Raw genomic sequence first — 25,648 nt, 5'->3', positions numbered from 1 at the left:
ATTCATTAAGGTTTTCACACAATTTGTCTTCCAGAAGAACCCCTCCCTAGCCACTGTCGGAAATAACCCATTTGCATGGCTGGCAGGCTCCCTGACCCAAAACTAGAAGGTAAGGAAGTAGAGCCCACATAATACTTTTCTGACTTCAGTTATTTTTAGAACCATACGCCCCTATTCATACCTGCAATGTTACCTTTTTCCATTATTGCAAAATGGGGAGGTTTCTAGGGTTTTAGAATATGATTCCAAAGCCAAGTTAAATTAATCCTTGGACTGATTTGTTCCTAGACCCCTGTGCAAAGGGGCCAGGGCTCCAGACACACAAAGGACACGCCAGTTGAAGGTTCTGAAGCTATGAGTCCGGGTCTCCTCGCGTCAGCTCTGCACCACACAGCCCAGTCAACTACATGCACCAGACCTTCCCTCGCTACCAAAATCTATCCCACCTAATGCCTCCCGAAAGGATAATCCTCTGCTAAATCCTACACAATCATTTCCAGTGTCTGCTGGTAATGGACACCAGGAAGCTAGCAAACTTGCCTCCGCTCAAAATACATTTGCTAATAACGCTTGCACAGAAAGAGCTTCATCCCTGCTGATTTCCAGGCTCTGGAAATCAGACTCCTAACAAATTTCCTTTGGCTCTGTTTCACATAATCCTGCTTCTGTCTGCTTCATGCTCTTCTCTAAATGTGTTGGATCCCAGTGGGCCATTGTCCTCCATGAATGATGGCTTCTCGCTCGACAAATGGCCCTCCATCTATCATTGTGGAGCTCCAGTGGCAACCACAGGGGCTCCTCTGTTTCCCTCCACAAGCAAGCAGAGTGATGGCCCTGTCTTGGACCCACCTCCCCCACTGTCTTGGGAGGGACACCAAGGCTGCTGGGAGCTCTGGGGAGGCAAGTAAAGGCTGAGCCACCTCCACTTTCCATGGGAAGCCCTTCTGGTCTGTGGAGACCCCACTTATGTTCTCTCCTCCCAGGTGGCCAGTCCCTGCAATCATCCATCCTCCCCTCTGCCGCCCGAGTCTTTCTTCCAACCGTGTCATCCATCACCCTGTTGAGTTCTGAGAATCTAATGAGATAATCATGCAAAGAGTGTTTTGCAAATACAGAATGGGCAGTGCAGTTAAGGGGACTGGCTTCACAGTCAGGAAAGCTGGGATCAAGTCTGACTCGCCCCTTTCAAACTGGGTGACCTTGCAAGAGCCACGTAACCTTTCTAGGTCTCAATGTTCCCATCTGCAAAGTAGGAATAGTAATGCCTGCCTTGTAGAGTCACCATGAAGCTCGAGGGGATAATGAAAGGAATGGACAGAAACCACTATGCACAGTGCCTGACAAACAGAAGGCACTTAATAAGGGATACTACTATTTTGAAGAAAATAAGAGTATAATAACATTAATAAGAATTCTGTATTTTTTCTAAAACTCTAGACAAATTGATGGTGGTGAGAAATGAGTGAAGTTTATCTGTGGCTTTAGGTCTCCCCTGACAAAAGGCGATGGAGCCTGAGCTTGGGAGACCTGGTGGTGTCATTTCCAAGCCACCTAGCACAGCCCTGGAGCAAGCTCAGACTCTGGCTCTACCACTTGCTGTGACCTTGGCTAAGTGATTTAACCTTTCCAAGCCACAGTTCTTTCCTCTGCAAACTGGGATAAAGAAGATCTACCTCATAGGTCTGTTGTGAGTACCAGTGTGGTAATGCCAGGAAAATGTTAGTCTTTAGTTCCTGGTGCTAAAAAAATTTTAGCTAATTGCATTACTTATTAATTACTTATTCATTAGATACCTAGTAGAAGTCCAGGACATTGTGCTGGGTACCAGAACAGAGGAGGAGGAGGAAGAGGAAAGGGCAGAGGAAGAAAAGGTGAATAAGACACGATCTGTATCCTCATGAAGCTCACAGACTAATGCAGTGATTCTCAGCCCTGACTACATACTGTGGTCACCCAGGGAACTTTAAGAAATACTGCTGCCCGGGGCCCCTACCCAGAGATTCTGATTCAATTGTTCTGGGGTCAAGCCTGGGCATCAGTATTTTGCAGAAGCTTCCCAGGTGATTCTAATGGGACCAGGGCCAAGAAAGACTAGGGGAAGATATGAAGGCATGTATGCTTTGAATACTATATGCTTAAGGCTCCAAGAGAATTATGTACAAAGAGTAACAGAAACATGTGCAAAGGCAAAGATTATGCCTCATTATTTAAGCTGAGTAATAGTGTGAGAGTAGTTCACCAAAAGGGGGATCTGAGAGGACATTCTGAGCCTTTTCTGCAAGATCCCAAATAAAGGCAGAGCTGCAGTGAGTCACCAGGCAGGATCTGGAACAAACCAGAGCAATCAGGAGGAAAGCAAGAAGAGCTGGGCTATTTCCCATGAGCAGAGCTTGTCAGGGACTCCAGTCCTGTACTGTGCACCAGTCCTTGACTGGGCCACTGCTCCAACGGCTTCGCCAAAGAAAGAGAAAGAGAGGATGCTCTCCATGGTCAAGAAGCCTCTGGGAAGTTCCTCTGCTTTCTCATCAAAGGTGTCACATGCTTTGCTGAGAGACCAAACACTTAGTTAGGGTGACTCCAAGTTTGTTGGTTGGGGGATGGTCTCCTGTCCATGGTGCTGAACCGTTCCTGTGCTGAAGAAACACACTCAACGTGTGGTCTGTAAGCAAGCAGCATCAGTGTCTTCCGCGAGCTCATTAGAAATACAGAGCCACACCCAACCCCAGACCTACAGAATCGGAATTTGCCACTGATCAGGCCCCCACGCGGTTTGCATGCACATTTAAGTCTGAGGCACCCTGCTCTAGGCCAATGTTTCCAAGCTGGAGGTTGCATCCCATTCTTGAGTCAAGAAATTAATGTATTGCACTGGAAACAGCATTTTTAAAGAAGAGAATAGAATGGACCCCCCCAAAAGAATAAAGAATCTAAAATGTCAAATTTCATCACATGTAGTAAGAGCAAGATTTGTTATTACCCAGTGGTATACCGAGCAGGATCTAAGAAGTATTTATTACTATGAATTGCATTCTGAACAATGTCTGAAAGCCACTGCTTCTTTTTCATAATCTAGGGAGAATGGTGATTCTTTCCCAATATCTCCTAATATTCCACGCCACAGGAGGAAACAGGCAGTGGGAGAAGAGAAGGGCATGGATCGATAGAGAAAGAGTGACAGAGGGAGAATAGATCTGCTGGAGAGGGTAGAAAGAAAAAGAAAAGGAAAGAAGAGGAAAGAAAGCAGAGGGGTTGGATTTGAGTGGTATTGTCTGTAGAGCTGAAGTACTCTTGGTTTTTCCTTTTAAATTCACTAAAATTTTGTAAGCGTTTATACCGCACACCCTTAGAGCAAACATTGCAGTGAGTTTATATTTCCCAGCACATGCAGTTGGTTTTACGTACTCGAGAACTCCTTCACATTTCTGATGATTTGCTACCACCAGCCCCAGGGAAGCTGGTGGGGTGCAAATGGTGGGGAGTGCCCAAGACTCAGAGTCAATGTCTCCTCACCATGGCCAGGTTCCTTGGGTTTCCCACTGTTCCCACCATAACCAAAGTATTTAGAGGAACAGCTCTAGAGAACTTTGGAAAGAAAGAAATGGAGGCCTCTTTAAAAAGCACAGACATTTTGTTTGCTTCAAGAGGTGACACAGAACAAAATGTCAAGAGTAGAAGTGACACCGTGATTTTTCTTCTTTTCAAAACTGGGCAATGGGAGTTATTAACCTCTTGCCATGTACTTGTTATTTCATTTATACAATAATGTCCTACATTCGATTTTGCCTAGCAAATTGGTGTCTAATGGATGATGACAAAAAATGACTTTTAAAACAATTTTCTCTCAGGCTAGTGGAGTTTATAAAACACCAAGCTCAATACTCCCCCTCTGGGAAATTCTGCATGGAAATCATGGTGTGGGATAAAAACTTTGTTAACATCCACATACGGTTTTAGGTTCAAGGAAGACATAACCCTGTGTATGGAAACTTGTGTTTGTTCTGCAAAATGGCAGAATCAGACCACCATCTCCTCTGTCCTGAGCTATGATAAACTCAACATGGACAGTCTTTATTCTTAAAATATGAGAATTATAAAATTATACCTGCGGCTATAAAGACAAAACGTTTTTTGATACAGTCAGAGTACCTGTTCCATCAAGGGCATTTTAAGTCCCTTAAGCCCTAAGTTATTTGGCAAAAACTTGTCTTGATAATGACAAGTGGAGTAGCTAATTCTTACTGATACCGGGTATGTTCCTGGGCCTCCATAGCTTAATCTTATTCAATCCCCTCTACAAACAATGGGATGAGTATCACAATCCCTATTTTCAGATATAGTAAAACCGAAGCTCAGAGAGGTTTAGTGACCTGCCCAAGGTCACACAGCTCATCAGAGAAACACCACCAGAATCTGAACTCTAGCATGTCTGACTCCAAAACTCCAACCAAGTTGACCAAATGCTGACTTGTTCAGCTCCCTCTCTACCTCAGTTTTAAAAGCCCCGATGTTTCACGATAACCTCCTTTACCTTGGGCTTCTGCTTATTTTCCCAACTTGCTGCTTTCATCTCTCTGACTTTTACACCTGAGCAGCCTGACATTTCTCCCCGGTTTTGCCTGGCACCGAAGGAACTGTCCTGGGTTGGTGGCTGGTCACTCACAAAGAAGGATCTCTGGAAGGGAAGTGGCTTACCACAGTGGCTCAAAATGAGACCTGCTTCTCCTCCGTTGAGTCAACACTTTTACAAGAGTCAAACAGCAAATACTCAAAGTGGAAAAATTTAAGTATATTTCAGCTCTGAGGCTGGATTTCCTCAACATCACAATTTAAGCATTTCTGAAACCAGTTAATGCTTAGAGGGAAAAGTCCCATCAGTGAAATGACAGTTGAAAAAGCCTCATCTGAATACAAAGACAATCAACTTAACACAACAACAACTTCTCCAGTGCCTACCACACTCCACACACTACGAATAGGATGGGTACAAAAGGCACCAAGATATTGTCTTAGACCAGGGTATTTATTTGTGGTGTTTTTTACCAGTTAAAAAAACTAATATTTTTCATTAGTGCAAGAAATCACTGAAAATTCCAAGTAGAATTTAAGCTAGAAGGAACACATTTCAACTCAACATATTAAAGGATTTTCTGATCAGCACTTGTCTACCAATGAAAAACCAACCTAATTAGTAAGTTTTACCCAAAGATGCAGCTGGTTAATATTTAACAACTGACTTTCTGTGGGGGAAGAGGGGAGAAGCTGATTTGTAGCACTTACTGGTTTCCATGGTGCAAATACTCCTACTATGGCCAAATGCTCCTACCATGGCAGATTTCAAGATAAATGGAGCCATTGAAAGTGGAGTTGGGAAGATATAAGCAGTACAACCATCCCAGGTATTTCTACCACACGGATAAAACAGGTGTAAATAACCTCAGGAGCAAAGTATAATGTAGTAAAATAATCAGGAAGTGGTGAGTGTTCATTATGTATACCTTTTCTTAACATAATTTATTTAAGTATAAGTTTATATATTTTAATCTCTAATAATGTCTGTGTTTAATAACTGGCTCACAAAATCCCCGAACAGCGAACAGTCCGTTCTCATGAGCCAGTACGGAGGGGAGCTCCCAGCGCCTCTACAGCAGGGGGAGGGTGGACAATCAGAGGAGGGTGGATAGGATTCCCTAAGTCTTGAAGCCTATCCAACTCAGGCCCCAGCAGCAGCCACAGATGCAACCTCAGGGTCGAGGGCATTCCAGGGCTTACCATGTAGCAGCGACAGCACCGAGAGCTTTGGTGCCTCGTCTCATTTATCTGTACCAAAACCCCCGAAGTGCGATTGGGACTAATATCATCCCCATTATAGAGATGAAGAAACTGAGGCTTGGAAAGATTAAGTAACTCTCCTCCAGTCACAGAACACAGTAAGTGGCAGTATTGCAATGTTTGACTCCAAATCCCTTTTCCTCAAATCAGGACATTAAACTGACACAAGAAATGCACTCTACCTACTGGTTCATGGACCTCCATTACCCCTCAGAGCCAAATGATTTGTGAAATAGGAGGAGAGATGGATGATCTCAGTGCACCTGGCTGAATCCAGAGACCCAAACTGCACCTACAGCACAGAAAGGACATGCTGAAATGAGCAGCACCTTCCTTTCTTTTGCAGCAACAAACAAATAACTAAAACCTCAAATTAAGTAGATCCATATAAAATCACCATCTCTGCAAGTAAAAAGAAAGTCAAATATCTACAACTTAATTTTGTTACCCTTAATGGACAATTTGGGACATAGTGAAGGGGACTGCCAGCAACACGCAGCCTGATCTAGAGTCTTGTGTCTCTGTGCTAAACAGATAAGAAACTCTTTTTCCTTTAACCCGGGGATAACAAAGGCGGGCAATATGACTGAGCTTGATAGCCCATACGAGTAGGACACCATCTCTCTGTATCACAAAGATGTAAGTGGGTACAGATGGTGTGCCCAGTCCCGACCACCATGCTCTCTACATTGATACAGTGGAAATGCACGCCAAGCCAGTATCCTTCTGATCCATCCCATCCTGCAGCTCTGACCCTAGTCCTGAGTCCACACACCAGGTGAGCACCCGGGCTGGGCATCCAGATAACTGATAAGATGTTCCGACCGGGTAGAGGCTCCCCTGGTGATTAACAGGCCCACAGGCTCACTCGCTCCTCTGTGTTACCCACCTACCTTCCACTGGGATGGAAGATTCCGGCAGACCGGCAAGCACATTGCCCACATTTGGTGGAGCAGGTAAGCCCCTGAGCCCACTGGCTCTCCGTCTTCCCCCCTTCTGCAGCCTCCTACCTCTGGTAAAATCCCAGGACCACAACCAAATGCAGGTGTTTGCAGTCAGTGTTTACCTGCGGAGGTTTTGGTCACCAGACTAGCCAAGATCCCTGGGCTGCGTGTGTTGGTTGCTTTTTCATCATGCCTCCATCACATGGAATTACCGAGGTACAGCTGCATGATGCAAACAACCTAAACTGTGGGCAACAGCTCCTGTAGCAACAGGCAGGGCATGGGGAGGGCTCCCTGGCTTTTGGCCTGGAGGAATTTTACATTAAATCAATCAAAATTGCACTTGAGAAAGAAACACTAACCGCTATAAATGTTTGAATGTAACTGATGTGACAGGTGACTTATGGCCGGTCCTTGCAAGCAGCTCAGCGAAGTGATTATTGCTATCCCACTTCTTGGATAAGGAAACTAAGGCTGGGGAAAGCTTGTCCCACATCACACTGCCAGGAGTAAGAACCAGGGTTTAAATTCATGTTTGTTTATCTGCAGAGCCCTGATGCTAGGCACACTGCAGCTCTGCCCACACAAAAAGGGAAAAAATAATTACTAGGGGCTTGCTTACTCCATGCCAATAATGAGGAAAATGATAACAATGAAAGTAGCTCACATTTACATAGTGATTATTACAATGCTCCAGGCACTGTTGGAAGTCAGGTTTTTAAATCCTTCCAAGAGCCTTTATGTTAGACACTAGGACACTGATGCTCAGAGGGGTTATGCAACCGGCCCCAGGTCATGTGGTTTAGGACTGAGCTGGGTGCCTCTGCATAAATGCTTCTGTTAGCATCCTCTTATCAATCTTGACGCAAAGGTGGTGGTATCCCCAGTGAGGGATGAGGAAAGGGAGGCTCTGAGAAGCAAAGAGACTTGCATCAGAGACACCCAGCTAAGAGCTTGACACCACTCACCTCAGCAGTGAGTACATTTCAGAAGTAGAAGGAGACCCGGCTTGGAGGTTAGCTCACCCCTGGCTACCTATTCCACCTTAGACATGTCCCTTGGCCTCTCTGGGCCTCAGTTCACCCAGGAGGACAGTAAGAGCTTTAAGCAGGACTCCTTTCCATCCATCCAACAGGGATGTGCCGGGACCCCCACTGCTACAGTGACGTACATGAGATGTTCTCCCGCCAAGAGGAGGGGAAGAAAAGATCTATTAGACTCCACACGTGTGTCTCCCCCACCACCCTGACTGTTACATTTGCAGGCAAATAAACAGCCTCAAAGGCTTCAGAGCAGGATCTCATTTAAGGGCTTGTAGAAAGGGTTGATGGCAACACTGTTGACAGTGCCACGTCCCAAATGATTTCTCAGGGAAGGTGATGTAAAAGAGCAGCAAGAAATCACAGGGAGGAAGGAGGGGGTTAACCACCCAGTGCTTGCTGGCACAGAAAGAGCCAGACGTCGCCGGGAGGGAGCAAGCAATCTGTCTGAGCTCAAATGACTTGTCACGGGGCCGTCTTTGATGATGACTCTCTGTGCAAGTAGGGAATGGCAAAAAATGGACAATCGGGGACATGCTGAAGGAGGTGACAGAAATTCATGAGGCCTGTTGATGTCTCAAAGTCACAGGAAGACTGTGGGATGCTGACTGAAAACAGTCTCAGAGCCTGCCCCCCTCCAGCATGGCCGGGAGCTTGAGCTGTTAAAGGGCCCACGGGCGGATTTCAATCACCAATGACTGGTTGGTCCCAGTGTGTTGTGGGACTGCAGGGCTGCTTGGGACACAGATGAGGATGTCCTGGGTCTTGGCCGGAATGTGACTATGTGGGGCCTGGAGATCAATTTGAAATTAGTTTCAGGTGGACCCTCTGGAATTGGGAGTGATAGGAATTACACGTCATCACAGGCACGGCTCTCGGTGATTTATGAAGTCCTGCTGCTCTCACCTGTTTTTACCCTCCCTGCATCCCCTCCTGCTACATCCCCTCTCACGACGGAACTCCCACATCCCTGTCTTTGCACTGGCTGTTCCCTCCTTCCTGTGCTCCGCTAGCAAAGTCCTACCCGGCTTTTTCAAGTGTTAACTGAATTGGTAAGCCTCCCTCCCTAACCAGGTCTGGATTCATGGGCATACAACCTGTGTGGTAGCCCAGCGCCCATGCTTAGAAGAGCCCCGGGCTTGGTTTCATGCTCTGCTGTTGCTGTCTTCAACAAGGGGCTCTGCATTTCTTTTTTGCACAGGGACCTGAAAATGATGCATTGGACCTGCTCCTCCCGTCACCCCTCGCCCCCCAACGTAAGACTGACTGAGTCAAGTGCTCTCTCCCCTATGGTCTCACAGCACCTCGCATGCTCCGCGGTGATAGGTTCTTAGTTGTTTGTATCTTTCCACCTTGCCTTGTTGCCAAAAAAAAAAGAGTATTTAAACAGTTAAAAAGAAGGCAAAAAAAAAAAAAATCCAACACAACCACAACAAAAAACAATTCGGCATAAAGTGGTAGTAGATTAGAAAGAAGAAAGGAAAAAAAAGGGGGGGGGGGCCAATAACCAAAATCAAGCCAGGAATGAGGTTAATTCTTTTAACAGGCCGACCTCAGATTTGGTCCTGTGCTCCCTAGCAATCTGTAGGGAAAACGGGACATTAAAGTTCACACAATTATGTGTTTACGAGGTAAAAACAAACTAATGTTCTCTGGAGAGGAACATTTATTCTTAGATTGAGAAGAGATGAAATTTCTCTGAGAATGCTCACAGAAAGGACCTTGTAAGCCACACAGGCTTTATCCTGGTAATTGTACTTAAGGAAACAGGCCACAAGACATGTTTTGGGGTGAGCACTGTTTGGGGGGAGGCTCCATGGCTTGTGCTGGATTCTCAATGGTCCCACAACTCACAAAGGATTAAGCCTCCTCACTGGGCTGGAATGATAGACACCTCACAGTAGGTACTTTCTCATAATGACCCTCAATCTAGACCGATGGGATTTTTACAAAGCATAGTTCTACACAAGTCTTATTGAGTTGGATATAATGGAGTTACTTGTATATGGGCCATCTCTTTCAGGCAGTAGTCTTTTCCTTCTCACCTCTGGGCCCAGAGGACCTAACTCAAGGCTCAATGTACAATCAGCATCTAGTCAAACTTCTGACAATCCATCTAGAGCTCTTTCCACTCCAGCACTGGACTCTTGCTCAGAAACATCGGCCCATATCTGATGATGATTCCCTGAGTCTGGGGATTCAGCAGCAACATGGGTCCCTCATCAGGCCCTTGAGCTTCCTAAGAAAGGTAACTTGCCCTCAAGGGCAAGGTTTCTCAGGGACTGTGGTGGTTAATTTTATGTGTCAACTTGGCTAGGCTAAGGAGCCCAGCTGTTTGGTCAAACACTAGTGTAGATGTTGCTGTGAAGGTATTTTTTTGATATGATGAATATTTACAATCAGTTCACTTCAAATAAAGCAGATGACCCTCCATAATGTGGGAGGGACTCATCCGATCAGCTGAAGGCCTTAACAGCAAAGACAGAGATTTCTTCAAAGAAGCAGCAATTCTGCCTCAAGATTCAGCACAGAAATCCTGCCTGAGTTTCCAGCCTGCCTGAGTTTCCAGCCTGCCTGACTTGCCCTGTAGATTTCATATTCAAGACTACAGTTTCAACTCTTACCTAAATCTCCAGCCTGCTGGCCTGCTTCACAGTTTCAGACTTGCCAGCCCCCACAGTTGTATGAGCCAATTTCTGAAAATAAATCTCTCTCTCATTCTCTTTCTCTCCACCTCTGTGTATGTACATGCACACACACACACACATATGTAGATATACATATGGATGTATATGTAGATATAGACATATAGGTATCCTATTGGTTCTATTCCTATGGAGAACCCCGTATAGGGACTAAGGACTCTTGATTATTCTGAGTAGGTGACACTGCTACTTTTCCCCAGAGCCATCTCTGTCAGGGTTTTATAGAAGAGAAACAGAAAGTATGAGAAAGGGAGTTTCCAGAACCACAATGATGAATCAGCAGCTTAGCCTTAGGCTTCAGATAAAACGGAAGTCAAAAGGTGGCCACTCTGCCTCTGTGCCTTCAGCTGCTCTCGGGGAAGGTCCTGGCAAATGCAAACCACCACATGGCCAGTAATAGATTTTCTGAGGAGGAGGAGACTGAGGTGCTCTCGTGCCCCTCCCCTATCTACCACTGTCTGAATAAGTCGTTGAGATGTTCCAAAGTTGGCATGTGAGGGGAAGAGAGAAGGTATTATAAGGAAAGGCTGGTGGTGACAGCTTTGAGCTAGCTTTGCCCCGTACCCGAGACTCTGGTGCTGCCCCGTGCCAGGGGAGTGGGGGTCCCAGCCTCCCAGTGTTTAATGACTCCCCAAGAGCAGCTAACATCTATGGATGCCTCATGTGGGCCAGACGCAGGCTAATTTAATCTTGTCGAGGACCCTATAAAGGAGGAACATCCACATCCATTTTACCAACAAGGAAACTCAGAGAAGCCACGTGGCCAAGATGGAATTGGAACTCACAGCTGAAGTGAAAGACCATGCCAATTTCCCTCGGCTTTGTCTTTTGTGTTTGCTCACATCACGCTCGGAACAGAGCGCCCAGTTGGTGCATTCCAACTCCACCAGTTACCAGCTGTGTGAGCACGTACAAGTAATACACTCTCTCTGAGGAGCAGTGTCATCTGTCCAACGCCTGCCTTTCAAGATGTTGCAAGGATTCACGGAGATCATGCTGCCCACTACTTGGTAGGTGCTCGGTGAACAGACGCTGCCATCATGCTATCAGTCACTGGGCTGGAGATAAGGACCATTCCGAAAATTGCCCTCACATCTCTATGAGAACACACCCAGCCGGCTCCATACCCCCAGCAGAAGTCACACCACCATACCCGGTTGCGCCTGCCGTCCTCAAGGGAGCATGAGACAAAGTTCCATCAGGGCATTTTCACACCAGGGTGGCAGGGGTGGGGGGATGTGAAAATTAGGAAACAAAATCACTTTGTGAACTCATTAAATGCGTGCCCGCTTGCATCTCTGCGTGCTTCTCCTGTTCCCACTTCGGGTTGTGTGGCTATTATTAACCACCGCTCTCAGAGAAGAAACGTGTGTCTTATCCCAGGAACATATTGTGGGGGGAAGAGACTTCCTAATATAGTGTAATCAACTAAGTTTTTTTTTTTTTTTAAAGTCCCACCTCTCTGAAGGAGAACCTGGCTCAAAAACCATCCTGGGCTCCTCCACTCCCCGAAGAAAGCAGTACAAGTCCTAGATGGCTATGCCAGGGCTTTATGAGTAAGGCCGTGATCTCCTTTCCACTTGGCTTCCACTTCTCCTGTTAGACACAGCCCAGGCCAAGCAGGCCACCCAGGTCAACCCAAAGACCTTCCCACACTGTGCTTTTGCTTAGAGTCCTTGCTGCCTGAAGGCCTTCTCTGCCCATCGGGGGTCTATCCCACCCTCATGGTCCCCTCAGTCTTCCTTTGCTGCCAACCCAGTCTGGACCCCCGGTCCAAAGCAAATCCCCCTCGCCTGAAGTCCCCTAGCTCTTGGCTCATTTGTCTTTCATGGCACGTACTGTACTATGTGAAAAATGGTCACTTTCTTGTCTGTTTCTCATCCTGTCCCACTCGCTGCCAGAGTGAGGTTGGATTCTCCAACATCAGCCACACACCATGCATGGGATTTATAAGGCACCGCTCTCCCAGCAGAATCCCAACACTGTGACTGAGAGCCATGAGGTGTGGCATTCCAGACTCAGAGCCTACTCAGCTGTGTCTCTTTCTCCCATTCCCTGGAGCTCCTTCAAGTTCATGACTGCCTCCTGATCCAGGCAGACGCCTCCTTTTGGGAAGGCGCCAGGTCTCATTCATCTCTGTCCCCATAACTCAGTGCTAGGTATGTAGTGAGTTTGGGGAAATATCTATTAACCATGGAAGAAATTAGGACACAATCTACTAAGCTAGTAAAAAAGAAAAAAAAAAAAAGTGGATGATAAGCTCCTTAAGGGCAGGGGCCCCACCTTACTTAGTTCTGTCTCTTCCCTTTAATGCTCTGGCTACAGCAGATGATCAGTGAATGACAGGGGTTGCCCCAAACTGAAATATACTCAGGTCTTGACACTTAAAACACAGCATTAATCTTCACAAGCCCTTAGACATTTTTCCCCCAGCCTTAGCAAAGTGAGGTTATATGAGTCAGCCAGAAGGTGAAGCAAAAAGACTCTGTTGACAATTTTAAGTGCCACAGAAATGGGTAATTTTAATGGATGCAGTATTTTTACAGAAATAAAATACTATGATTGAGATAGAGGCCAAGCGTTTTACCACTGGATGATAGTGAAGTTTAATTTGAATCAATGAGGAAGGTCTACAAGTCAATTACCTTTCATTTCATTCCTGTGCCTTAAATGAAAGATTAGGGCCAGTCGCAAAAGTACCCTGGAAAGGAGCATTTGACGATGTATCTGTTCATACATCACCACTACCCCCACAAGCCTTCTGTATGCAATAGTCATATTGATTATCTCCTTGCATTTAAGTGAGTCTCGGTTTTAAGTTCACCGTGAGTTAAACAAAGCAGGGAGGTTAGTGCCATTATCATTCCCATTTTACAGCTGAGAAAACTGAGTCACAGTGAATTCGTACATCTTGCCCAAAGTCACTCATAAATCTAGTAAGAACAGAGTTAGAATTTGAAATGAGATTTTTTTTTTCCTGGCCCATGCCCTTGGCCTTTACACAAAACCAGACTCACATAGGCAACCAATGGAAAAAAGGCTCCTTCCTTGGGGGGAAGGAGTCTAAGCACATCGATCTGCATCCAGATACCTCAACGGCTTCTGTGTATCTCCAGAGAGGCAATTCCACCACTGTCTCTTAAATGCCACTTAAATAGGAAAATGCCTGAGAGTTAGCAGTTTCTAGGCTCTGCCCATGGACTGTGAAGGGAAATGCTTCCAGGGCACAATTTAGGGAGTGAATGCTTCAGTGCACTTGATGACAGCCCCCTGACCTGACAAAGCCCCTCTGTCACCCTGAGGGACCCAGGGGTATGTAAGCATGGGGAGGTTATTTGAAAAGCTTCCTTAGCAAGATGTCTCTTCTCCTTGTTTGCTAGAAACCAAAACATTTGTCTTTCAGAACCATCCCAACACACAGCCAGAACTTCTGTTGCAGTGCCTCCAGCTCAGCAGTGATGGGGGAGACCTCCTCCGGGGTGTCTTCTCTTGGAAAAGTGAGACTTTCATTCATTCATCAAATATTTGTGAAGCGTCTCTGCTTTGCCACCCTCAGTCACAGGCAACACAGAACTTTGGTTTTGGTGGAGATGGCAAATTAAGTCATAAACACACCCAGGGAGGGACAGGGGTAGGTAGACAGAGGACTGGTCTCTGTTGGGGAGAGGGGTGGTCAAGGAAGACTTCTCAGAGGAGGTGGCACTTGAGTGAAGACATGGATAACTTCTCAGAAGAAGCCAGCCACGCAAAGACCTGGGGGCAGGACACTCTCAACAGCAGGAGAAGCGTAAAGCAGGAAGATGCTGGCTCTTTCCAGTAACAGGATGAAGGCCAGTGTGTCGGACGCCAGGTTAGCAGAGGAGGGGGGAGATGAGATCAGAAGTTGGCAGGGCAGGTAGAGTAGGCTGTGTGGGCCTCAGCGAGGAGTTTGGTTTTCATTCTGAGTGTTCTGGGAAGCCATGGGAAGGTTTCACAGAAAGGAGTGACAGCCGTTGATTTACATGTTTTAAAGATCTCTGCAGCTGCCAGGTAGGGAATGGATAGTAGAAGGGCACGCGGTGGGAGGGAGTGGGGGGCGCTGAGCAGAACCTGCTGAGTAAGAGATGAAAGTGGCTTAGGCTAGAATGGTAGAAATGGAAAGAAAAGGAAGTGGAGAGATTCGGGTAGCGGTGCGCTGATAAATGTTTAATGAGCAGCTCTCAGGGAAAATATAAAAAAAGCCCTATTGGCCAATTTCTGTGGTGTAAATACTCCCACCATGGCTGGTGGCCACGTGGCCTCGGTGAATGCAGACCTGGGAAGTGCTGCGCACGGTCAGCTCTGGCACGCTGGGCGGCCCACTGCGGACCCCGGGCCCTGTCCGTTCCCCGGCCTCCCTGGACGAAGAGAGTTGCGGTGCCCCCAGCTCCGCAGTGCTGGGCTGAGAGGCAGGTGGCTGTGGGGGAAGAGGCCAGCCCCAGGCTCCGGGCTCCCTGGGAGCTGGCCCAGTCCCCCTGTCTCCTCCACACCCAGCACTCAGCCTGGCGCATAGACAGAACTTCATAAAGAACAAATACAAGAACGAATGACCTCAGTTTCCCTGTCTGTAGAAGCGAATGGTAATGCTCCCACTCTCTGAGGGTAATGGTGAGGAGCAAGTGGGACATCACAGCCACAGAGGCAAGAGCTAAGGGTCCCACAGGCATCCATCATGATCCTGTGATGCCTCATGACCCCATGTGACAGATGCAGAAATGGAGCTCAGAGTCATGAAGCCATGTGTCCAATCCCATTTAGCTCACAGGGGGCAGAGCGGGGATTCATGGCCTGAGGCGGTCAGCCTGATGCTCTCAGCTGCTGGGCGGCCCCCGCCAAGGGCCACTTTCCACTTTCTCACCAGCAGCAGAAGCCACACAGGGTGGAGAGGACACCCCAGCCACCTGTGCTCTGCCAAGTCCTGAGGCTGAGACCACACGACTGAAGTGAGACTCTCACGGGAGTTTCCCTTGCCTGACCAGGATGGAGGGAAAGAGAGGCCTGCAGGGAGCAGAAGAGCACTGGCTCAGCCTGCTCAGGATGAATGATTCAGTGAGAGAAAGTGTAGGGATGGAAGCATGGCCACCATGTTGCCCCAACTGTGCTCTGCACAATGGCCAGTGTGTTCCCCCGGCGGAGACGGGCTGACCTGTCTCTGCCTGATAAATGGATTTTCTTTTTTATTCCTTTGCATGGCCAACATTTTTTTCCCACGCTGATAGAGCTTCATGAGCCCAGGCCTTGCGGTCAGAGTCCCAAGGATGAACTCTGCTCTTGCTGCTCAGCAAGGAGCTCCCATAAGCTCCCTGCGCCTCCACCTTCTCACTTACATAATGGGGGCACAATAGAGTCCTCACCTCAAAGGGCTGTGGTGAGGACAGAGGGGGCTTTCAGGATCGGTGAGGAGGAGAGCTAGGGTACAAACCAGACCAAGAGGCCTTCCCTTGCTCCCATGTCTACTGCACACAGTGCAAGCTGCCTGAGAAGGAGGAGAAAAAAAAAAAAAAAAAACAGGAGGGGAAAATCCCATTGACTCATTTCTAAGTGTCATACAAATGTAAGTGACACATAAGTTCCCTCTCACCCTGGGAAGGCTATAAATTGCCGGATGCCAAACAGAGCCCAGTGGCCCTGGTAAATCACAGCACTTCCTGCAACCATGGGGCAGGGAGTCTCGAGCGGGCTGAGGAGCTCAGCCTGCCTGCCCTCCACTCAGGGAGGGCCTGGCCACCCATGTCCTGCTCAGCCAGCCTCCTTTGCCACACAGTGGCTCCAGTTCCAGCAGCCTCTGCTGCTCAGGTGGGGAGGACCCTTCTAAAATCATTGTCGCTGAGCAAACTTGTCAGGTTTTGGTGTTCGGGTGTATGACAGCAAAAACCCGATCAGCCTGGGAGGATGATTCACATTATACTAGGATGTGTTGCTTTAACAAAAATAGATGTCATTTGCTAAGCACGTACTCAGTGCCAGGCACAAATGTGATCCTCACACCTGTAAAGGAGGTTTGACTATTATCCCCTTTTTATAGCTGAAGAAACTGAGATCAGAGAGCTTAAGTAACTCACCAGGAGCAGCACAGCAAGTAAGCAGCTGAGCTGGGACATGACCCAAAGCAGCTCCACCCCCAGAATCAAACCTCAGCCACCACTTCGGGTTGCCTTTCCAGCTCCTGGAGCACGGGAGGTTTATTTGCAGGTTATAAGCTGGATTGCGAGGTTAGAAGCCCAGAATTTAACATAGAGGGCTGAGGGCACAAAGCAAATGTCTTCAGAGGCCAGAAAGCCGGTCTGGCCTCAGTTTCAAAGAGACGGCTGGAGGTGGCAGGGAGTGGGGCAAACTAGAGGCGGGCCCTATCTCAGCTCCATGGGGCTGGGGGAAGATGACAGCTCAGCTGCCCTCTCTTCCATCTTCTTCTCAAAATAAGTTGAACAACCTGAACTTCCACGTGAAATCTCTAAACAAACAACAGGCCAACCTTATGCAGGCCCACCAAAATCCATCTAGGGGCCAACTGTGGCCATGGCATAGCAGTTGGCAACCTCTGTTGTCACTTTACAGTGTATAGCCAATATTGTTGTGTCCCTGCTTAAATAGAGACTAAGAGCTTAGCAATTACTGAGTGCGGCAGACCTTGAACACACAGTGCCCCTCTCTGCTGTCCCAGCTCGGCATCTGCTGTCCCAGCTCGGCACCTGCCGTCTCAGCTCGCACACATCCTCCAGCGCTGGGGAGCTCACTCCTGTGACAGCAACCCAAATCATCTGTAAACAGTTCTAATCTTAAGAAACTCAGCTGCCCTCCACCCTGCCTGTCCCACTCTGAAACTCTATAGTATGCCCAATTCCCCTTCCAGATAATGGGATTTGCCAGCCACCAACAGTGAGTATGGCAGGGCAACAGAGCAAAATTTTCACTGAATACTCCTAAGACAGTAAGCTCAGTGTTCAGAACCTAATACATATGTTTACACTGAGTGCTCAGAAGGGCACAGCGCAGAGGCCTCCCTATAGCTGTGAGTAACTGAGGTGCAGGGAGGTTGAGTACCATCCCAAGGTCACTGTTGGTTTATGATGCAGAGGGGATTTAAAATGAGGGCTCTGCAATTCTGTGGCCACTTTTCCATCCATTCGTCCATCCATCCATCCGTCCACCCATCCATCCGTCCACCCATCCATCCAATATTTTTTGAGAACTCACCATGTGTCACTGCTCTGGAGACAGAAGGATACAACTTTCCCTCTACCAAAGTACTTCCCATCATCTTTTTCAGGCTAAGACACCTGAGCTCTTTCATCTGATCTTTATGTAGGCAGTTTCCAGATCCTTCTTCTTCCCTGACTTGTCGGTATGGACATGTGTCAACATCCCTATTACAGTTACCACCCAGAATGGACGGTAATCTCTGAACAGAGGCTGGATAAGCATGTGGCTGGGAGTGTCCCCTCCCTGACTTGGGATGTCTCCTTTTATTGATGGAGCTTCTGCTCCTATCAGCTTTCCTGACAGCCTTCCCACAAGCAACTCTTCAACCAAAACCGTGAAAATCGTTTTCACAGTTGCAGCTACTAACCCATGTCTGGTCTTGGGATATTGAGTTTAAAGACCCAAGAAAAATGGAACTGTACCTAACATCTATTGAGCCAATTTTACATGCTAAACATCTTATAAACACTTAAAAATTTGGATTTCTCCTTCCATTTTACAGCAAGACAAGTGAGGCTCAGAGAGGTGAAAAGACTTGCCTACAATTATCCAGCTAGGAAGTCGTGCAGCTGGGACACAAGTCCATGGCCGTCTGGCTCTAGGGCTTAGGTTTTTTCCTAAAGGGTTTCACATTCATACCTGGTAAATTTCCTCTCTGTTGAACAGGACTATTGCTTCGGACTGTTGTCTTTGATCCAATATCCTGGTGACACTTTCTGCCTTTCCTAGCACAAAGAATACTCCAAGTCAGCGAGCGACAGTTCCTGAGCACATCAACGCTGAGTACAGCAAACACCATTGATTACCTAACCGGGCTTGTGGCAGACCGTAAACACAATGACGGTCCTAACACAAGCACCAGAACCAGTGAGTGGATCCCAGCCAACTTCCAAGAAAAGAAGTGCTACTCAACAGGGGCATGGCTGACAGAGCCACAGGCTGCCCAGCAGGACTCAGCTGGACCTCAGTGTGTGCCCAGCTGGAGGGCCTCAACAATGTCTCTGAATGTGACTGCCCTAGGCCAGGTGCCAGGGGATGCCTACAGACCCACAGCGAGAGACACCAAAGAGTAACAATTACTATAGCCTCCAACTTAGAATCGCAGCCTCCAGGCTCCCTTCCCTGGCCCACTTTCCCTCTGTGCCCTGAGTACTTTCTAACCCAGGGCCCTGCTAAAAATCTTGCCCCAGCTGCCCGTCACCTTCAGGGTAAACTTCCATCTTCATCCTATGCCATGAAGGGACGCACAGGAGTTGGCCCTACCTGTCTCCAACCATCCCCAGAAACACTCTGTAGCTTAACATTTTCCAAGGTGGGTGCCAAAGAATCCTACTCTTAAAAGATGGTCTAAGTGTCCTGAGAAGTGAGTGAGTCTAGGAAATGTTGCAAACAATTCTATGATTTTGAAAAATCACAATAAACATTAGCATGCTGCCTTATGGCTGAAAAGTTCTATCATCAAAAGGTTTATTTCACTTTAAGCCTGAATTTCCTATTTGGTGACAGAACCCCGTATCGGAGTAACATCCGTTTGACCCCAGGGGAGAGATTTTTTGATTAGTTAGTGATGTCACCGACTTTTCCCTGTTTCTTTTATGCCTTTAGCGTACTGCATTAAGTCATACCTTCCACCAAATACCTTATTCTTCTTTCACCACCTACAAAACTCTTATTCACACTTCAAAGCCTGGTTCGACTTACAGCTCCTCTAAACATATTCCTATAAACTCCTCTAAGGCTTGATTTTGTTCTTGCCTTGATGATAACACTTATCACAGGACTTGTTTCAAGCCTATCTCTCCCCAAAGATGGGAACCTGGTCTGATTCTTCTCGAGAAACACCAGTGTCCGGCCTAGTTCCTGGAACAGTGGTCCATGGTCATTGTGGGATGGGATGTATGGGTCCGTGAATGACTGATGAAGGGAATGAGTCCATATTCATGATAGTCACGTGGTTTGGCCCAGCCCAGCTGCAGAACCCTGCCGGGTATCTGGCCGCCATGACTGGGGGAAGCCCCCTCCCCTTGGCAAGGCAACATGATCTCAAGGCAATGGCTGCCACTCTCAAAGAGAGTCAACAGGTCATTTCAGGAAGATTCAAAATAGATGGCATCCTGCTTTATCACTAGGCGTTGCTAGGAAACAGCTAGTTTGCTACAAGACAGGTTGATTAGCATTGCGGAGAAGACACAAACTAAGAAATGGCTGTATCTTCTCACCCTCCCCAAACCAGCCATGAGCATATTTGCATCCATTTCTTATTCAGCTTAGGTGGAAAGGGAAAGTTTGAAGTCAGGATTAAAGACTGCGAAGGCTTCTCAGAATATGGCAGTGACTCCGTAAGCACTGAGGCCACCAAGGGACATACTTCATTCCACCTCAGTCTTTCACTTAGGGCCTTTATGCATCTTGCCCTGGAAGAAGTCTGGAGGAGACACGGTCTGGGAAAGATTCATATTGAGAGAGAAGGAGGGAGCTCTAGTTGCTGACCACTCCCTCCCCTGATTCTCAGTTATAGAAACCCGGACTCATGCTACCTGGAAGATTGGGAGAGGCTTTCCAGGCTTTCAAAGGGTAAGTAAGAATCAATGGGATGAGGTCTGACAAGCAACAGACTGCTGGTTTCCTTTCCAGGCAGCAGGCACCAGGAGCCACTTCCTCCAAGAAGACCTCTTTGCTGACTCCTTGCCTAAACTCCCAAAGCAGTGTGCCAGGTGCCATCATGGGGATTATCACCAGTTTACAGATGAAGAACCTAAAGTTCAAAGTGATCACACCAGGAAGTAATTGGCAAGCCAGGACTTGAACCCAAGTCTGAATGTGCTACGATATCAGCTAAATTTGAACTAAACAGGAAATAAACAAATGCAATTTTTTATCTTTGGATACTTTCCCCCTCGTGTATGGATGATTGTCTTGAGAGGCGAGAAGGAAGACTGGTTTGGTCCACAGAGCTCCACACATGTAGTCATGGGATCTAGTTCCTCACCCTGCTCTGCCACTAACTAGCTAGGCTACCTTGAGGAAATCCCTATCCTCCTCTAGGCCTCTAGCTTCTGATCTGTTAAACAGGGATAACAAGAGCCACCCTGTATATTCACTTCCCTGGGTATTGGATGATAAGCGGAAAACAGATTTTAAAAGCATAACACATCAGGCAATATTCAGCACACAGTATGTGCTCAGAAAGAATTGGCTGGTTGAATGCTTGTAAGCTATTACTGCAATGCACTGAGGAGCCCAGAGAGGCTGGGTTGGGGTCCCACTTGATTTCTACCATTTTGAGCAAATTACTTAATCTCTCTAAGCCTCATTACTTCCATCTGTAAAATGGGGATTATAATGCCCCCTTGATAATATTGCGATGAAGATACAGTAAGTAAGGAATGTAGAAATCCAGGCCCAATAGAGATGCAACATATTTCCATTTCTCTCCACCCTTCTTCCCTCTAGAACCACTGGAAGGCAAAAGCGGTCTGAGAGCTGTCTGTCATTCCTGCTGGACCGCTGCCCGGGAGGCCCCCAGCTGCTGGGATTGGCCAGTACGTGAGGTGGCACTTACTTAGTCGTGCCCAGCAGGATGAGACAGACTGTAATTTCCAAGGCTGAGCCCTAGCCCCACAGAGGGACACAGCATGGAGCCACTTTGAGAAATCCACATTCAAGGCACAGTCTCCCCAGGTTCCAGGGAAACGCAATAGCTGAGGGAACAAGGAGGTTACCAAGCTAATCGTTCCCCGATTAAAGCAACTGGCCTAAAGCCAGCCAAGCTAGCCTTTGCAAAAATTTAAGTTCCATCAGTAACCTATAGTGATCCTCACGCCTCACATCTGGGTAGCACCTTACAATTTACCAAAGGCCTCTACAAACAATATTCATTCAATAAGGCCTTGCAGTGTACAGAGTCAGCATGCTAGGCATAAGCTTCATTTAATTGGTCAGGGCAGCCCCGAAGGAGCAGATGTGTACCAGATGTTTTATGGTGACTGCACACACCACTGCTACCTTCTAAGAGGAACTGTCCCACCTGCAGCCGGCCATGTTTTGTACCAGGTGACCTCTAGCAGCCATGTTTGATATCACATGACCAAGTCCCATCATGATCACAGCTGACTGGACCAGTGCTGGGCACCTGCCCTACGCGGGCCCAATCACTGGCTGTCCAGTAACCTGCAGTTTGTCTCCTCCTTGGAGGTTTGGGAAGTGGATCTGGGGAACAGAGCCTGGGTAACTAGCAGAGGGTAGAAAAGCCAAAAGGAGTTACTAAGAGTTGTCAGGGTGGAGAAGGCCAGTATGGCCAGGACAGGACTAGGACTTTCCCAGTCAAAGCTTTGTGGGACAACAGTCTATGAAAGAGCAAGGGAAATGGGTGGCCAGAGAGGAAAACAGAATAGAAATGCAGAGAAAAGTAGGGCCAATAAGGAGAGACCACATGGATGCCTTTCTATTGGCAACATTCCATTTTGAGTTTCTGTGAGTCTCTGCTGCATTTGGGTTATTGCCTTTGGCCTCCCAAAGATCCCTGCTACCTTATCACAAGACACTTTTGCCCTGAGTCAGCTTAAGCGGTCTCTGTTCCTTGCAATCCATGACCGTGAGCAGGACAGCACCAAGTAGGTACTGCTATCCTCACTCTGCCCACCGAGACCTGAGACCGGGGAAAAACTGACCTTTGCTGGCTTCTCACAGCTTAGACCAGGGTTATCCTGACTCAGGGCCAGGGATGTCCTCAGAATACAAGCTCTGTTGTCTACTCCCTGAATCTCACTGCTTTTCAGGCTGCGTAACTATCCACCGATTCTCAGAGGAAAGAAAAGCTGGTACTTGGACAGCTATTGTGACAATCTGTTTCTCATCTGTCTCTTCCACTAGAATGTGAGTGCTGAGAGTGTGGGGACAGTGTTATCTTGTTTACTGCTGCCTCCCCACAGCCTAGAAGAGGGCTGGCTACAGCACAGATGCTTAAAATTGTTTGCCGAATGAATGACTGAATCAATTGATCTGTCCCAGGACTTTCTGGCCATGATGAGAACCAGGGAGTTTTGCTTATCCTCACCCACAGACAGCAGTAAGTGCTGCTCCATTTGAGATTCCAGATTCTTCTGGGGAAATTTTTCACTTCCTTCTCCCTTGGGAATTATTTGTGGAAAGCAGCTGCCGTCAGCGTGGGTTCAATTCCTGGTCAGTGCCGGGACTGAGAGGCAGCAGAGGACCCTCACTTCCCTGGAGCGGGCTAGCCCCTGACTACCACCCAGACTGTGGACGCAGCAGTTACTGCCACGGCATCGCCAACAAGTCACCTCGGCCCCCGCCCCAATCCCCACATCAGGAAATGAACGACAGGGAGATTTGGCTGCTCTGGCAGATGGAAAGTGGACTTGAAGCTAACTGTAACTATCTTTCTCTTGGCCCTGGCTCGGGGCTTCAGGGTCTCACAAAAGTAGCCCAAGCTATCATAAGTGGAGTATGGAATGAAAGAGGTTCAGGAATGGGATCTATGAAGACATGAACTCTAAATTTGCTGGATGACCTTGAACCAGTTGCTTGACATCCCTGAAACCAAAAGGTCTGAAGTCTTTGGTCAGAGCTGGCTTCTTGTCCCAGCTGAACTTGGGGCAAGTGGCTTAACTGAGCCCCCGTTTCCTCGACTCCAGGAGAATAATACCATCCAGCTGAGAATAACATCTGCCTACTCAGAGCATTCAAATGGGCTGTTGATTCAAGGCTAGCACAGAAGTCATGTTTACTCTGTGATGGACTCAGTTCATTTTGGGGCCACGGGCCCCCAGGCTGAGCCTTGAAGTGGGAGACTATAGAGACCAGTTTGCAACCCCTTGTCAAATCTCACACACAACACAGTAACAGTTGGAGCTCAGAGTGCTGGGAAGACCCAGGATAATCTGGTTTTCCCCAGATTTCAATGCCAAGATCGGGGAGAGGCAGGAGGCCAAGTAGGAGAGAGACAGATGGGGCCGTCCTTGCCACCCCAGTCCATGATCCAACAGAGAAAAGCACACAAGGGTCAATGTGGTGCAAGTGCCCACTCACTAGCTGGGTAACATGGGACAAATCCACCCGCATTCTCTGAGCCTCGGTTCCCTCATCTACAGATCAGGCTAGGACACCTGCTCTATCTCCGTCAAAGCATTGCCCTGGAGGGGCCTAGCACCTGCTGTCTTCTACTCCACATCGCTCTCTGTCCCTGGGGTCTACTGAATACCTGACTGTGGAACCCTTCTCACACCGCCGTGAAACGCACATTATTATTTGACAGATGAAGCAGCTGAGATCCAGAGACACTGAGTAAACTACCAGGTCACGTGGTCGTGGAGTGAAGGCTATAACCCCAGGGAATGGGGGCAGGTGGGGGAAGAAATGAAAGAGCAAGAAAGGGACAAAATGGAAGGAAGTCAATACCCAAAAAGAAAGGTGGAAGAGAAAAGGAAGGAGGGGACAGGGGATGGAGAACACAGAGCAAAGAAGGAGAATAAATCCCCCTCGGGCCGGGGGCCAGAGTGGACGTGGAGGGGAAGCTGGCAAGCTGCTCCTTGGGGTTGGGTGGGGGCTTCGAGGCACCTCCCACCCCCAGTCCCAGGGCCTGAGGAAGTGACAGGTCAGCAGAGACATTCAGCTGAGCTACAAAAGCCTTCTGCCGGGGGGGCGAAAAAACATGAAAGGAGACTTCCTCAGGCTTCAGAAATTGCTGAAATACAGAGGCCGCTATGGAAGATGAAGTGTCCTACAAAGGAAGCTCCAAATGGAATCAATTTCCCTGGGCCAACTTTTATGCCCTATTATGAGAAATCGAAAAATTATTTCTGTGGGAATGTCGCTTTGCTGGTCCACCTCCTCAGAAGGTATTGAGAAGGGACATGGCTTCCAATAAATGGGCACTGGGTCTCGTCCTCCCTCATGGGAGGTGATCCTCTGCTCTGTGGCTCAGGAGCCAGGGGAAGTGGGGTCAGGGAGAGTTTGGGGGGCTATTCTGGGAGGGCTCGGGGACTGGAGGGAAAGGCAATGAAATGGAGAGAAATGTGACAGCCCCGGGGGCCACCAAGTCCTCGAGGCTAGACACACACGCCACCGGCTGGAACATGATACCCTTGAGGCTGGCTGGTCTGGGCTAGAGGGGAATGTCAGGATTCCCTGGACAGGATGTCACGTTGCAGGGAGGACTCCAGCAGCTGCCGTCATACCACACATGTTGCTTCTAGGGTCACAGCATAAAAGGGCTGCCCGCCCATTGTTCCCTCCCTCACACCCACGTTCCTGCCACCATGAACTTCTCACCTCTCCCTAAACATCGTAGGCTTTCTTTCCATGCCTTGGTGCCTTTGCTGGAGACCTTTCCTCTATCTGGAATGCCCTTTCCTGCAAGTCAGTCTGGCAAATTCCTACTCATTCTTCAAGAACCAGCTGAAATGTGCCTCCTCAGGGAGTCATCCCCGAACTCCCTCCCTGGGAAGGGTTTGTTCTCTGTCCCCTGCTACAGTGGCCTGAATGATGCCCCCTTAAATGCCCGTGTCCTAATTCCCCGAACCTAAGAGTATGTTACCTTACACGCAAAAGGGACTTCACAGATGTGAATAAGCTAAGGATCTTGAGATGGGGAGCTTATCCCGGATTCTACAGAGGTTCCCAGTATAATCACAAAGGTCTTTATAAGAGGAAGGCAGAAGGATTAGAGTTAGTGCGAAGAAATATGAAGAGGATACAAGGCAATATGGAGTGATACAAGGACGAGGCCAAGCCCAGGAATGCATGTGCCTCTAGGAGACAACAAAGGTGAGGAAATGGAGTCTCTCTTCAGAGCCTCCAGAAGGAACCAGCCCTATGGACACCACGACTTTAGTCCAATGAGGCTGATTCTGGATTTCTGACCTCCAGAACTGTTACATAATAAATGTTTGTT

General features: G+C 47.9%; 1 protein-coding gene across 11 annotated transcripts in view; it reads right to left on the bottom strand.

Moving 5' to 3' along the window:
* The window catches only part of TENM4 (teneurin transmembrane protein 4), a 719,612-nt gene that overhangs the window by 592,779 nt on the left and 101,185 nt on the right, over positions 1-25,648 (bottom strand). Inside the window, exon 1 of one of the 11 annotated variants that reach the window (XM_064576839.1) lies at positions 18,376-19,731. The exons of the other annotated variants lie outside the window; for them this stretch is intronic. The gene's annotated coding sequence lies outside the window, so the exon portion shown is untranslated. Of the gene's footprint in view, positions 1-18,375; positions 19,732-25,648 lie in introns of those variants that run through there. 11 annotated transcript variants of the gene reach the window in all.

Source organism: Mirounga angustirostris, unplaced genomic scaffold (genome assembly GCF_029215605.1).
Source record: "Mirounga angustirostris isolate CCGP_5_RB_7025 unplaced genomic scaffold, mMirAng1.0.hap1 SCAF_13, whole genome shotgun sequence".
NCBI lineage: Eukaryota > Metazoa > Chordata > Mammalia > Carnivora > Phocidae > Mirounga > Mirounga angustirostris.
This window is presented reverse-complemented; position numbering and strand designations above follow the sequence as displayed.